Genomic DNA, 16687 nt, shown 5'->3' with positions numbered 1-16687 from the left:
TTTTAGCAGAAATGATGTATTTACTTATCATATAAAAAATTATGTGCGCAACTGCGGATCGGTGGCGTCAGCATGACAGAAATGGCGGTATCTTCCTGGAGGCCGCAACGGCCGTGTGCCGAGCGTTTAAAGTCGATTTTTTATGTTGTTCAAAGTGTGCTTGCGCTGTCTTTCGCGTTCTGTCGGTGCTGCTTGTTACGAAGATGCACTATACTCAAAAGAGGACCGGCTGCTTTGTACCGTCGAGCGCTCGCCAAACTGAAAAGGTAGGTGGATGTTTCTGCTGCCGACGCTTTGTTTTTTGCTTCTCCGGCCAGGCCGCGGCGTGCCGTATCCAGTGTGCTTCCGCTCGCGTCCTCGGCTCCTCCCGCGGTTAACACCGAAAGCGCTATAGTATAATAACGTTGTGAACTAATGTTTTTATAGCTGGTAGACGATAAGTGAGTTTTTATTAACGTAGCGAGCCTGCCGGCGTGTCTGATTTCATTAGGCTCAAGTCTAAGCTAAGGGACGGTACGCGCGGGTGAATTTGTTCTGTGGGGAAGGAGATTAAAGCAATGTGCGCTGTGATGCTGTGACTCGGCGGGTGATGCTCTTCACGCTATCAATCACTATATTTTTGCAATGCCGTCGGAAGCCGTTCGGGGACTGCGCATGGAAGCCGTAAGCGTCGTCTGTGTGTCGCGTGCGTTTGAGTATTCCGGTGATTCGCGTTGAATTAGATCTTTACGTATTTAATTTAGAAGAATGGAGAAGAATAACGTGGTGTCCGCGTTGGTATTTATGCGGCCTTGTTCGTTTTCTGTGCCAAAGAAGTATATGAAGAAAGTTTTATATGTTACGCGTCCTCTTTTCAACAGCTACATGATCATTAAGTGTGTGTGACTACTATAAGGTAGATGTGTTATCCTGTGTGACCAAATGTGTTTGCATCTACCGGGCACGTATAATACTAAATTACCATGATATTCAGCTTAATTAAGTGTGCGTAAACTTGACACAGCGTGCTGTAGGTGCGGTTCTCAAAGCGTGCAATTACGCCTGGGTCAATACATTTTCTCTATGAGTGGCCGAATAGCCGTACCTTAGCTGTGCAAGTGCTAGGTTGAGCAGTAGTTCACTCGTTCGAGTGCAATTTTGGTGGTACTGCTTGTTCCCCCCTGTTCACATATCATTGCATTTTTCTGGTCTGTAAAAGAATTGTGGGCGCTGCAGCCGCTTTGGAGTTAAAACTTTGCCGAATACCTATACGTCTACAAACATTCTAAAACTAAGTTCTACCGAAACTTCCAATGGCACTTTCGAATTTAAGTGTATCGCTTTATCTGATATCATAAATTCTTTATGACCTCGCTGCAGATTTACAAGTGACCTGTGATATGTGCAGTGTATGAATGCCTAATTTATTGCTCAAAACACAATAAGGTTATACATCACAGTATGCGTGCCAAAGGCGTGCATATGTTGCTGCTGACATGCAAACTTAGACAGTGTATTTATCTAAGAATGAACAAATCTAAACTGCCATTTTGTGAAGATGTATGCATCAGACCAATTGAATAATATCAAAAATAATGTTCACCAAAAGATTGTTGTTTATTGCCTTGCACCGACGTCACTAAAACCGCCTTGTTGGTACTTAGACCACATGGTGGGATGCAAGATTCATGACGTCATATTGAATGTTAATGTCACATGATATGCAAGGTAAATTGTTATTAGCATACAGAGGCCAATAACGTTATGGCCTCATCGTTATCATAGTGAAGCAGGTTAGGCAATATGTGATTCTGCTGCCTTTACATCATGTTGGGAAACCATTACGTTATGTAGCTATCTGCAGTGTCTGAGATCCTGGTTGCCGGTCAATATTGCAGAAGCTTGCCTGCTTCATTGTGATGGCATGGGGTTCAAGATTGATGTTTTGTCTTAGCGTTTCCACTTTTCCTCCCCTATGGTCATTAGACAGCTTGGGTTGTTTGATTAGAAGTGAGGAGTAGTGCCTCTTTAGCCAACCAGAACAATTTAGATCAATGATCACTATGAAGCAGCACACATTATTCATTTAGTGAACTCAATATCAGGCAAATTATAAACGTCCGAATGTTAGCCGTTTGAAGGAAGCTTCATTCGTTGAACTCATGAGAATAAATGGTAGAGAAGGAAAGGCAGGGATGTTAGCCAGACCAGCAAAGACGGTCTATCACCCTACACGGCGGAACAGGGAGATTGAAGTCCTGTCGCAGTGGTCTAGTCGCTAAGGTACTCGGTTTCTAACCCGAAAGTCGCAGGATGATATTCCGGCCTTGCTGGCTGCTTTTTCGATAAAGGTGAAAATGCTGTAGGCCTGTGTTCTCAGATTTGTGTGCACATTAAAGAACCCCAGGTGGTCGAAATTTCTGGAGCCCTCCACTACCTTGGTAAAAAATTCATGTGTCAGTATTGCTTTAATTTTATGCTTTATCTGCAGTGGATGCATATGCGCATACTGACATGTATATGCAGTGGTATTGCAATTTTACGGAATAAAATATTCATATTGTGCATATTGCATGGCATTTACTTAAGAAACACATCACATGGGTATCATAACTACAGAAATGCAAATGTGCCTCTATGGATGCACTCGTGCATATATTTGGTCAGCTTCAAGAACAGAATTTATTGATTGCAGGCAACAGCATTACTCATGCATGCTTATTATCTCTTAATTACGCGCAGTCGATACAGCTAAAAGGGGGTGTCTTTATCTAAGAGTTCTAACTTCATCTTCGTGCATGAGTGAGCTATAAAGGTGAATGAAAATTCACACATATGACATCGACATGAAAAGCTCTGCAGCAGCATGTTTTTCGTTGTATTTATACTGCAGCATGCCCTTTTTGTATTTCTCAGTTGCGTGCTACTATATATATGTTGGCCATGCGTTTCTAGCCATTCACTGCAATTTGGCAAGCAGCGCATGCAGTCTAGACAAACCTCACTAAAATAATTTTTTTGCACTGGTGCAGAAATTCTTCGGCACGGTCTGTCATTTCATTTGAGTGAGGCTGCTCAAGGAAATTTCCTGACAAGGTCAAGGAGCCCAACCACCAGCGAACTCTGAACCATTGTTTCAAGCATCAGCTCTGTTCACCCTGCTTATGCGCTGTGCCTCACCAAGCTACTGGACGCTGCCTACTTATATGAAGTGCTCTCCATATTCTCCTCAGTTTGGCAGCAGTGTGTGTGGTCTTCACAGTGCTTGCCAAAATCATTTTTGCACAGGTGAGACAATTAATTCTTGCTTTAATTGTGTTAGTATTACTGCATGCACTCCTGCCAAGCAAGAGTACTAATGTTTCCTGTGAATTCTTTGTCATGGTAAACAGAGGATTTCAAGCACAAAATTCATACTGAACTTTGGTCCTTCAAGAAGTGTGGAACGAAGGTGGTGACAATGTCAAGGCGCTCTCTTTAGAAATAAAGGCTTTGCATGAAGAGCCTGTCGCACTTTGAAACAGGCACAAAAAACTTCCGGGTGAAAATAAGCAACTTCAGATGAAAATTGAAGAAATTACACTGTATTCAAGGTTGAACTATCCGACATCAAAAGCGTCTCAGATAAAGGTTTTCTTTTGATGCTGTCCGAAATTTTTGGGCGATCATGGAAAAACCATTACTCGTGATGATATTGACACTGCAGACAGAGTAGGAACAAACAAGCCTAGTTTGAAAAAGAAATAGTAGTGCATTATGAACGATGTTACAAATGAAATGTTCTGGATAAGACAAAAAACTTACGTCTGTCTACAGTGGCCTTTCCTTTTAGATCAAGTAGTCCTATTTATGTCAATGAACACTTGACAAGACAAGGTAAGCAATTAGTGAGAGCACGAATGCAAAAAAAAACAAGTAGGATGGAGGTTCAATTGGATGCAAAGCACGAAATTTATAGCGAAAAAAATTGGAAACATTAGCAATTTTAAAGACTGCCTTCTTAGAAGATCTGGCGAAACGCCGTGTTGATGCCTTCAGAGCCACACTTTTCTTGAGCTTGCAATGTCAGTAAACTATGACTGACATGGCAGAATTTCGATACCTAGATAGTGAAAAAGGCCACCAGCTATCTTCAATGCCTTTACCTTAAATGCTCTTAGCATTATAAATAAGACTAGTAGCTTGTGTCTCTATTTCGATGACATTTCGGTAAAATTTGATGCCATTATTTTGACATAATCCTTGTATTTTTTTGTGCGATACAGCCCACCAAAAATACCAGGGTACAATTATCATGGCATTGTGTAGTTCATGAAATGAGAAAAAGGAATAGCGCTGTACATCTAACGTTAATTTTTGGCCGATGTCAATAGACTTCCGTGTGTTAAGCCCTGTGTTGAGTTTCTAGTAGTACGACTTGGGGGTTTTGTTTTGCAGCAATTAGCACGCCTCCATTAGGTCATAAGTAGGAAGTTTGAGTTTCTGGAAACTAGGTAACTTGATTTTTCGGTCACAGATGCACAGACGATTTTTCGCTCACAATCAACGGGGCAGACGCCGGCGGCGGGTTTTCTGCGACACAGGCTCTTCAACGCTATCGTGTTAAAAAGCTGACATAGGCAGCATTGACCAAATGAATGCAAAGAATAAAGTCAAGTGTCCTAGCAGGAATCGAAACCTAGTATTCTGCTTGGTAATTAAGTATTCTACCACTGAGCCATGCCCAGCCTCGGTTATACTTTCTAAATAGTCTCAAATGTTTGTGTAACATCAACTGTCATTGCAGTACTGGCTATCAAATTTTATAACTATTACAGGTGCACTCCTATGATGCAGCCGTGAGGTCGAATCAAAGTCAATTGTAGTCAGGCACCATCCTGTGAAGTATTTGTGTAGCAATGTTGAGGGCTACCATCGTCGCGAGTGCCAGTGCAAACACCAGTGCTTCATACCAGCCTACCACTTCTAGTGTGGCTAATATCCATGTTTCTGTTGGCATCGTTACGAAACAGCAAATAACTGCTAATGTTGTCAAAGGTGTGACATCTCCCCATAACAAATGAAACATATGCGGCTGTTCAACATATGTGTGTGCGAGAATTTGTACTTATATTGAGCTCCACTTCATAATATCGCTCAACAAAAAAATTAAAATACATGTTATGCGTGTTTTGCATAACATCGATTCCCAAAGTATGTGAGGTCTGCAAAATTTTTAGCATCAATTTTGTAACCTAAATGCTACCATAAACAATTATTTATTGAACATGAACAGCTGGACTGCAACATACTAAGCTTTAGGTATTAGGAAAATTGAATATGTTCATGATTACAGCATACCTAACAGGCAAATACTAGTACTACATACATGACACACTATTGTAGAGCTAGAATAGAATATTGCTTATTGGCACTTTACAATTCTTTAAAAACCCTGATTAACTTCAGTGCCTTATTCGGTTTGTTCAAATCGGATGTGCGCAATTACTTGATGAATAGCTTTTTACTCAAACCTAACTCATGTTTCACGTGTGCATCATGCTGAATCATTGCTCAGATGTTTCTTGTGTATATATTTCATTTCTACTATGCTGTTTGTTTTTGTATGTGAAATCTGTTGTACATGCTACCCTCTGTAGGCCCCCAGGTACTGTCAAGTTGTTCACACAGTTTTTTGCCTGGGGGACCTCCAACAAGCATGTTTTCCGTTGAAAACAAAGTGGATTTTGATGCTGACTTCTACTCACATAGAACTAAGAACACTCCAGCATGACAAAGCATATTGTATCTTGGACAGTCTGTCTTGTGAAACTCTTAGTGATTACTTCTGTCTTTATTTTAGGCTTCCGGGTGCGGATGTGCTGTAGAGAAGGAGCGCCCTGACCACACATTTGTAAAAGGAACCAAAGTCGCCTGGGCAGCTGAAGATGGATTGTGCAAGTGTTTGAATGATCACATTATATTAGTCCAACACCACTTGCATTACTTTGCCAATATTTGTGATTTTGTAACGCACAAGTTTAGAAACACACACACATATATAAAGGGAGAGCTGTAAATAAGCCTTGAGCAAGTTTGCAGTCAAGGCTTTTAGCATGATGATCAAAGCATGTTATATAAGCCCACATGTTTTACCACACACCTACTTTCCTATCTATTTTCTTTTTCAATTTTGTGGGCACTGGCAACACCCTCAATAAGCGCCTTTGGACTGCTGGTGCCTCTAACCTATATTTTTGTTCTAAATAATTTATTTGTTACCTACTATGCAAGGAGGGAAGTCAGAATGTTAAAAGTTAAAAAAGAAGTCTCGTCACAAAAAAGCTGTCTACTCGTAAAAAAAAAAGATTTGAAAAACAGAAGATTGATCCTCACTCACAAAGATCTCACCATTACAATCGATGCGGAAGGTCATAGCTCATGTTTACTATTGTCAATATTTTTCGGTTGTATGCTATGTACAATAAAATAGTGACTATTTGCATCATGTTAATTTATTTGTCGTAAATTTTTGTTGGGGCCTAATATCTTGCATTCTCACATGCATAAAAGCTCACCTCTGCTACACATAATTTAAAAGAGCGCAATCTGTATTTAGTGCATATCATCTGTGTGTCTTTCAAAGTGAGTATATGGCATTTGAAATAATCACCAGTATTCGAAACTTGTGAATTTTTAATTTGCAGGCATGCATGTCTGTATGGTGACCAAGCATCCATAAATTGTGCATGCATGTGTGCAGCAAGGGGCCTTGAATAGATTACATTCATTCTGGACCAAAAATAAGTATCACAGGCCATATACGCACTCTGGGAAACACACATATTGTCTACTTCCACCTTGAACATTGCACCATGCATCCGGCACTCTGCCGAGCGCTTCTCGTGGGCACTTTGGTAACTAGTACACAAACGTACAGACAGCTGTAAGTTGGCCTCCACTTTGTTGACTGCTGGAGAACGGCGGCTTCGCCAAATCACACTTCCTTTGTGGTGAAGCTAACTTTGCTCTTGCAACAGTACAAGCTTATCTAAAATTCGACACTGTTCTTCAGAAGTGCAGCCTGTTATATCCAGAGCAGCCAAAAACGAAAACCCGAGGAACAGTGCCGGATTCTCTATTTGCCTACACATAGAGAAAGCAAAACACTGGAGCCAACTTACCAGTAGCTTCACTGTAGAGACACTGTGTTTTAAAAGACGATGATGCAAAAGCCCCACCTAGAGCTGTCACTGTGTTTCAGTGCTAGTTTCATAAGCGCCTGTGGAAGGCACTCTGTGGAGGGCCGGCCGCGTGCATGGTGCACGTGCTCAGGGTGGAATGAACGACTTAGTACATGTGTTCAAGTACTAACAAACCGTATGTGGGCTGTCACTCAGCATGGTCTACAGAGTATACAGCAATCTCCATTTTTAGCCATCTCCAGCATCAATCCTAGATTTGGCCCACTGGTACGTCGATGTGGAGCACCCTTCCAGCACCCATTTGAAAGGGTGTTATGACATCACAGCACCTTTTTTTAAAGGGTGCACTCATTACACCCTTCAAAATTTTTGCTCTGCACCCTTTTCTTAAGGGTGCTGAGCTCTGCACCCTTTCTCAGCACCCTTTTTTGAACACCCAATAGGGAGCAAAGGGTGTTCGTCTGGCGACAAGCTCATTTACACCCTTAAGGGTCAGATTTGGTTTAGTGTGCACCACGCGCTTTGCTGGCTCTCCACGTTGAAAGACCCTTCTGGCCACCTTGCACGATGGGCACTCCGCATCCAGGAGTACGACAATCGCGTCGTTTACCACCGCGGACACAAACACCCTGACGCTGATTCCCTGTCCCACTCACCTTTACCACCAGATCCGACGTGCGGAAACACTTGCCTCCAGACCTTGTCATCGCTAAATCTCGACTCGATTGCAACTGAACAACGTCGTGACCCGTGGATCGCATCTCTTATCGAGTATCTATCTGGCACACTCAATCTTCCCGTATCTCGATCCCTCCGACGTCAAGCTTTCCATTTCGTCATCCGCGATCAACTTCTTCATCGACGCAACTACGCTCCCAAAGGCCGCCGGTGGCTACTGGTCATTCCACGCACTTTACGATCGCAGGTATGTGCCTCTCTTCACAACGATTCACAATGCGGCTACGCCGGGGTGTTCAAAACATATGAACGCCTTCGCCATCACTATTACTGGCGCGGCATGTCAAATTTTGTACGCAAATTCATGCAGTGCTGTCCTGACTTTTAGCGACGCAAATCAACACAGCCACGTGCGACTGGCGCATTGCAGCCACTTCCATGTCCTGCCAAACCATTTGATTGTCTCGGCGTTGACCTCTACGGTCCCCTTCCAGTGACACCAGATGGTAATCAGTGGATTATAGTGGTGGTTGATCACCTGACACGCTACGCCGAAACAGCCGCTTTGCCGAGCACTACAGCTCAGGATGTCGCCTCCTTGATTTTACAACGCTTTGTCCTTCGACTTGGTGCACCTCAAGAGCTCCTTAGTGACAGAGGCCCCGCTTTCCTCTCCGCGGTCGTCGAAAGTCTGCTTTCGGAATGCCACGTCATTCATCGGAGAACGACAGCATACCACCCGCAGACTAACGGGCTAACTGAACGGTTTAACCGCACGCTGCAGGGTGATATGCTTTCAATGAACGTGGCATCTGATTAGAGCAACTGGGACCGTGTTCTCCCATACGTCACCTTCGCATTTAACAGCGCAATACAAACCACCACGGGATTCTCACCTTTCTTTCTTCTTTTTGAACGCGAGCCTTCTCATACAATTGATACCATACTTCCCTACCGTCCAGGGGCTTCCGAGTGTCCACCTATTTTCGATGCTGCTCGACAAGCCGAAAAGTGCCGCCAGCTCGCCCGTATGTTCACCTCGGAAGAGCAGCAACGCCAGAAAGATATCACCGCCCTTTCAGATCCAAGCTTTGCCCCAATATCTCTTGTGTGGCTCACCATCCCATACCAAACTCCGAGAATCTCTTCGAAACTTGTCCCCCGGTACAAGGTGCCTCAAACCGTTTCAGAGAAAACCTCTCCGGTTAATTTCCTAATTGAGCCAGTTTCCCAATCGGACGACATGCGCCGGCGTGAACGTGACATCGTCCATGTTTCTCGACTGAAATTGTACCACGAGCCTCTGCTTAAAACTTTTTAGGTTGCCAGGACGGCTCCTTTTTCAGCGGGGGGGATTGTGCAAAAGAAGATATGCCTGCAGCGAGCAGCATTGCCAACGCCCGGCTTTCTCGGCTCGCGCTTCGGTTCTCTGCTGTGCCGGTCTCTGCTGGACGGTTCTTCACACCGTCTTGCCGTTGTCGTTAACGACTAATAAACCTCTTCACACTATAAATATTTCTGCTTTGCCGCTAGGTGACCGAGACGCCTCAACTGGAAAGAAACACGCCAAGCAAGTAAGCTTACATTGTTTATTGACAATCGTGAACGCAGCAGTTTACATGTAAGCAAGAAACACTGTCTCTCATCGAGTTGAACAATTGCCCCGCTACGGTGGTCTAGCGGTCAAGGCACTCAGCTACTGACCCGCAGGTTGTGGGTTCAAATCCCGGCTGCAGCGGCTGCATTTCTGATAAAGGTGGAAATGTTGTAGGCCCATATGCTCAGATTTGGTTACACGGTAAAGAACCCAAGATGGTCGAAATTTCCGGAGCCCTCAACTACGGCGTCTCTCAAAGCTAAATAGTGGTTTCGGGACCTTAAACCCACATATCAATCAATAATTAATCAATCAGAGTTGAAGAATTCATCAAAAAACTGTGAGAGCCATCTGTTTATTAAAATTACCCGCTGTAAATGTGCAACTTTTTCTCTTGGCTCGTTCAGTAAGACCACGCTATTTACACTGGACACCCCTTGCACAATTCTTGGTACTGTGCTGCTAATTGTCTTTCTCACCAGACATGCTCTCAAAAAGTGCAGTGTCAGTACGATTGGCCTGAGCTGTAATATAATATTAATCATTGCATTAGCGATTAGCGAGAAGCATAGCGCGTTTCATAAAAAGAAATGACCCCAGGTTGTTGTGCTAGGTATCCCTACATATAACATTGTTCTCGACAACGTGTTGAAATTCTTTGTCCTTACTTGCGCGTCCGATCTTTTTACGACTAACTAGATCAACTTCCAGTTACGGTAAGCAAGTGCATCCAGGCCAAACACCATTTACAGGATTATTTTGAAAAGCAAACTTGGTTTACGTTTCAAAAGAGCTAAAAGGGTTGTAGTGTCAGGCACTTTAGTTGAGTAACAGTTGGCGAACAATAGAAGCCTGAGTCAAACATTTCAGCAAGTCAACATTCTTGTGAAACTTGTCACGGATCACAAGTTAAGTGAATTAGCTACCCTAGTCCTTGCTCGCCTACTGTAGATCAGCTTCACAATAAATATATGATGCCTGTTGGTGCTCCCAAAAGCACTCAATTGTTAAAAAAGAAATAATACACCTGCGGATAGCACTTCATAACCTGTATGATAGTATGAATGTGGTCGATTGTTCAGTAGCCTGTTCGAAATTCTGCTTGTTTATTTGGTTGATTGAATTATATTGTTTTCATTACTCTGTTAGCAATAACCTTTGTAAATAGCTTGTACACTACAGAGAGCAATCTGATCAGCCTGTAATTGTTCAAGTCCTTGTCATTTCCTTTCTTATGTATTAAGATGATCTTAGCATTCTTCCAAGACTCTGGTACTCTTCCCGTCACGAGACACCTCGTAAACAGGGTGGCTAGTTTTTCTAACACAATCTGTCCACCATCTTTCAGCAGATCTGATGTTACCTGATCCTCACCAGCAGCTTTGCCTCTTTGCATGCTCTCCAAAGCTTTTCTGACTTCTTCTATTATTACTGGTGGGGCGTCATCTGGGTCACTGCTAGTTCTTATAGTATTACGGTGGTTGTCCCAGCTACTGTAAGGCAGATCTCTGTAAAACTCCTCCGCTATTTTACTATCCTATCTATATTGGTAGCTATTTTTCCTTCTTCGCCTCGCGGCGGTGGTCTAGTGGCTAAGGTACTCGGCTGCTGACCCGCAGGGCGCGGGTTCAAATCCCGGCTGCGGCGGCTGCATTCCCGATGCAGGCGGAAATGTTGTAGGCCCGTGTGCTCAGATTTGGGTGCACGTTAAAGAACCCCACGTGGTCTAAATTTCCGGAGCCCTCCACTACGGGGTCTCTCATAATCATATAGTGGTTTTGGGACGTTAAACCCCACATAACAATCAATCAATTGTTTTGCCTTCTTCGTCCCTTAGTGCATACACCCGATTTTCGCGTATCTCAAGTTTCCTCTTCACTGCTTTGACGCTTCCTCAGTTTTCAGAGCGTGTTCAATTCTCTCCATTATATACCTTCTTACATGCATACCTTACGCCTGTTAATCAACATTGAAAGCTCTGTCTGTTCTATTTTACCTGTTGTATAATAATAGTATAATAATGTAATATATTTTAATATTATAATATTAATATAACCAACCACTATACATAGCCTTCATAAATTACGAGAAGGCGTTTGATTCAGTAGAAATATCACCCGTCTTGCAGACTGCGGAATCAGGGCGTCGATGACGTATATATAAACATCCTGGAAGAAATCTACAGGGGATCAACTGCTACCATAGTGCTTCATAAAGAAATCAACAGAATACCAATCAAGAAGGGTGTAAGGCAGAGGGACAGAATCTCCCCAATGCTGTTTACCGCGTACTTACAGGAGGTTTTCACAAGCCTAGAATGGGAATAGTTAGGGATAAGAGTTAATAGAGAGTACCTTAGTGAACTTCGCTTCGACGATGATATTGCGTTGCTGAGTAACTCAGGGGACGAATTGCAACTGATGATTACGATGTTAGACAAGGAAAGCAGAAAGGTGGGTCTCAAAATTAGTCTGCAGAAAACGAAAGTAATGTACAACAACACCTCGGAAAAGAGCAGCGCTTCGAGATAGGTAATAGTGCTCTTCAAATTGTAAAAGACTATGTCTACTTAGGGCTCGTAATAACCGCGGAGCTGAACCGCGAGATGGAAGCGAGAAAACATTTGGCAAGCACTCACACATTATGACAGGTAGATTACCGCTATCCCTCGAGAGGAAAGTATATAACAGCTGTATCTTGCCGGTACTTAGCTACAGAGCAGAAACCTGGAGACTTACAAAGAGGTTTCAGCCTAAATTGAGGACGACGCAGCGATCAATTGAAAGAAAAGTGGTAGGTGTAACCTTGAGAGACAAGAAGAGAGAAGAGTGGATTAGGAAAAAACGGGGGTCAAGTATATCATAATTAAAATCAAGAAGATAAAATGGACATGGGCCGGGCATGTAGCGCGTAGACAGGATAACCACTGGTCATTAAGGTTAATTAACTAGATTCCCAGGGAAGGCAAGCGAGTTAGGAGGAGACAGAAGGTCAGGTGGACAGATGAGATTAAGAAGTTTGCGGGTATAAATTGGCAGCAGCAAGCACATGACCGGGTTAACTGGCAGAACATGGGAGAGGCCTTTGTCCTGCAGAGGATGTAGTCAGGCTGATGGTGATGATGATGATGTTAGCACTCGCAAGGCACTGCACATGACATGTGGAACACGAGGAACACTATACAAATGAGAAGTACTGGAAGTCATGGTAGAAATGTTCGAAAAATAGGCAGTGAATAATCATTGCAGTCAAATCTGCATAATGAAAATTTCTACGGTGTTTATTCACAAAGTAAGGGCCATTTCCTAATCTTTAAGTAATTGCACGTCAGACTGAAGAGTTATGTTCAATGCACAATCTGCTACTTCTCTGCGAAAGTATTGAAGTGATTCTTCTTGTTCAGTAATCATCTGCTTGACGGGAAATGCAGACAACAATGTTGACGAATATTGTTGCTTCCGCCCGCGTTGGGATATGCAAACTGTATTTACATTTTTGCAGGCAAAAGAATCACTAGCTTTTTCAATTCACGAGCAGTTGGGAACAGTTCATGGACCAACTGTGAGGATTCAAACAAATGTCAGAACAAGGTGTTGAGACTTCCGAAATGCATACACAAATGCATACACAAAAAACTGGAGCACCACGCCAAGCATCCAGACCAAACAAACCGTTTAATTCACAAGAGATTGCAATATATTGAAGACTAACAGTTAGTAGTTTGTAAGACGAAGTTCCCCTTGTTGGCCTCGTTATTATTCGCTCAATTGTAGTCGATATGCCCAGATATCACAAAGCTATGTTCCGAAAATGCTTACCGACCAACTCAAACACTAAAGGACATCAAGTGGATGAGCGTTCTTGGACTTCTACCAATAAAACAGGGATCATTTGTTTTCGCACACTGCTGCACAGGTGACGACGCTTCACAGTGTCCGCAATCGCAGAAACAACACAGTGGTGTGACCACTCCTTTTGACAAAAACAGAAAAAAATTCAAGCAATTAGCTTACTCCAGTTAGAAAATGATGGCTACAGATAATAAATCAAAAAGAAAATTTTAGGTGTTTACTTTCATAAAACGTGGGCCACAATTACAGCTGACATATACTGTACAACACTCACCATGCTAATAAGTACGATAAATATTGATGGCATCGCAAATTTTCATCCGGATTTGGCCTCCTACATGACAACATGCATCCATACACCTGAAAAACACCAATGTGAAGATCAACTATTTTGGCCGGGAACACTAATTGCTCGCCCTACTATCCTGTGCCACCACCGTGTGATTATTTCTTCTTCTTTTAGTTGAAACAGTGGCTCAGTGTACGATTTGAAGACAGTGAGAAATTCAAGATCACCATTCACAGCAGGTTCAATTACCACGCAGGGATGTTTCATTCAGATTGAATAAAGAAACTTCTGTGACGCTACGAGAAGCACCAAGAATTTCGCAGTGTTTCCGTAGAAATGTGAAGTAGGTTTTTTCAAGACTAAGCCCACCAATAAAAATTTTTGCCAATGAGTATTTACTTCCCTGAAACCAAATGGCCCTTAATTTTTGAATGACCTTCCAAGTTTTTATGCTTTGCATTGACAGATGAATAAGTAGGTTTCTTTGTGCCAATGTTGTATTAGCGACTCCAGCAATTCATGCGCCCCTGATGCAGTATAGGGAGCTGCGAACTGAGGTCTGAACAGTCCAATCTCCAGTGTTATACGGTAGCAGCACAATAGGATGATGCCAATCCTGGAGAAAAAACGAATGGCCAAGCAGACTTCTTCTTTCCAGATGAGGCACCAGTGTTAACTTGTTACCTCGAACCTATAAATGATTATTGTATCCCATGACTACATGTCACTGCAGCGTCAAAAATATGTCAACGAATTTCACTAAGATGCGGTGCGCGTGTGCATTACACACACAACCTGACCACTTCAAGAACGCCGCTCGCGCTTGCAGGACCACTGGTGCCGACTAAAAGAAGATGTTCAGCGTCAACAACGCGCTTCTCTTCGACAAAACAGCGCGAACTGCAATCACACTGCAGAAAACTCAACATTTGTGTTAGCAACAGCACACGTGGTGACCTCCGTGAATCCGCCATGCTGCAACTCCACAGCACCCTCTCATGTTCATTTGAGTTGCGAATAACCATCAAAGACACTGCTCGAACGACAGACGACGACAAAAGCTGGATTCACATTTTTATTCTTCACTACTTCCAAACTGTCTTCCTCACTCTTAAGATGTGTATCATACAAAACTAGTCCTTTTGAATACATATTTCACAGAAATATCAAGGGAAAACCTGTTAGTAGACATTCGAATAATCAACATGTACAAACACGGGTCAACTTTGACTATACCATATGAGTGCCCTCAGTCATTGTTCTGTTAAAAATTAACATACCTTTAAAAATTCCTTGTCGTGCGTCAGGTATTTTAGATAGACCACATAATATTACAGTAAAAGGTCGTCATTTGAACTCGGTTAAGTAAAACGCACAATGACGACGACATGCTCTGCTTGTAGTAGTAGCAAACGAGTGAAAGAACGTGCTCGCCTTAGAAGATTTCGTTTGTTTGCTAACCGGGTACTGTATTTGATTCTATTACTGTTGCTTTCCGGTGATGTAGAGATAAATCCTGGCCCCCGTAGTGAAACTGAACGAGAATTGCTCAAGAGTTTGCAGGCAGGTGAGAACAACATCATGAAGAACCTGGATACTATCCAGGAAGAACGAGCAAAACATGAATCTATGCTCTCTGATATGAACCATAAATTGGGCAAAGCTGAAGGACAGATTTAAGTTCTTAACTAGACAGTAGAACAGCATGAAAACGTGGTCAAACAGCTCAAAAAGAAAGTTCAGGAACTTCAAACAAACGACGTCGACCTTGAAAATAGAAGCCAAAGGGCCAACCTGGTCTTTTATGGCATTAAAGATGACAAGGGAGAGACGTGGCAGCAGTCTGAGGAACTAATGAAGGACATCTGTCTAACTCGTCTAGCAATAGAACGGACGTCAGTACAAAGAGCACACCGTATCGGTCGACTCAACAAAAAGTTCAACCGGCCAATTGTTGTTAATTTTTCCTCCGACAAGGAAAAAATGGATGTCCTTAAAAACATCAAGAAATTCATAAGGTCTGATTATTGATAAGGTCTGATATCATAAGGCCTGATATCATAAGGTCTGATAAGGTCTGATATCATAAGGCCGAAGTATTGTGAATAAAATAGATGAATTCGCGGGCTTAATTGAATCGACGAAGGCAGAAATAGTGTTAGGGACAGAATCATGGCTGATACCGTCAATAATTGATAGTGAGGTGTTTCCTGGACACTTTAACGTTTACTGAAATGATAGGGCAAGAACAGGCGGAAAGGTATTTTCGTTAGTTCACTCTTCCTTACGGTCGTCTGAACTTGATATTATGCACAATGACATAGATTTGGTCTGGTGCATGGTGACACTTGCTGATTATATGAAATATATCGCCGGAATGTTTTATCGACCACCGAATTCTGACCCGGATGCGTTGCAGCTACTGTACGACATAATTTACAGAACATCAGATCAGTTTTTATTTGCCGGTGATTTCTATCTACTGGATTTGACGTGGTATATTGGATTATGTAGCGCCTTGACTGGTGTCGCGAAAACATCAGCATAAAAAACATCGTTGATACGTTCGGTCTTACTCAATACGCCACTGTGGCCACAAAAACTAATTACATTTTAGATTTGCTTTTTTGTGATTCGCCAATTATTGTAGACTCTGTCACGTGTACACCCGCTATCAGTGACCATCTCGCTGTTGTAGCAACTATTAAACATGAGATCAAGAGACTCAAGCCCCGCCTATTGGGGATGGCATATTTTTATGATAAGGGTGATTACTCTGCTATTTCTCGGGAATTATTTGCTCATTTACCTGTTTTCGACTGTCATTGCGAGAGCACCGATGTTTTACAACTGTGGTCTCTATTTAAAGTGAAAGTCATAGAACTAACGGAAACGTATGTGCCAAGTACAAACGAGGTTAAACTCAAAAAGTACAAGAAGCCATGGGTGACACCAGCGATTTTTAGATTAATAAGGAAAAGACGACGAGTATACAAGGCATCTAAAAGACCCCATAGTAGTTATCAGTACACCAAGTTAGTCGAGATAACTGATGAATATAAATCTAAAGTTCGTAGCCCAAAGCATCAATACTTCAGTCGACTAAACG

General features: G+C 42.6%; 1 protein-coding gene and 1 long non-coding RNA gene across 6 annotated transcripts in view; both read left to right on the top strand.

The window, feature by feature from the left end:
• The window catches only part of LOC119179712 (japanin-like-RA2), a 354550-nt gene that overhangs the window by 161747 nt on the left and 176116 nt on the right, over positions 1-16687 (top strand). The gene's annotated exons all lie outside the window — the stretch shown is intronic.
• LOC142767497 (uncharacterized) lies at positions 177-6011 on the top strand. The gene is made up of 3 exons (XR_012884926.1): positions 177-266; positions 3012-3267; positions 5822-6011. It is a non-coding gene; the product is annotated as an uncharacterized LOC142767497 (long non-coding RNA).

Source organism: Rhipicephalus microplus, chromosome 7 (genome assembly GCF_043290135.1).
Source record: "Rhipicephalus microplus isolate Deutch F79 chromosome 7, USDA_Rmic, whole genome shotgun sequence".
Lineage (NCBI taxonomy): Eukaryota > Metazoa > Arthropoda > Arachnida > Ixodida > Ixodidae > Rhipicephalus > Rhipicephalus microplus.
Note: the sequence above shows the minus strand (reverse complement) of the source record. Positions and strands in the feature narration are given on the sequence as shown.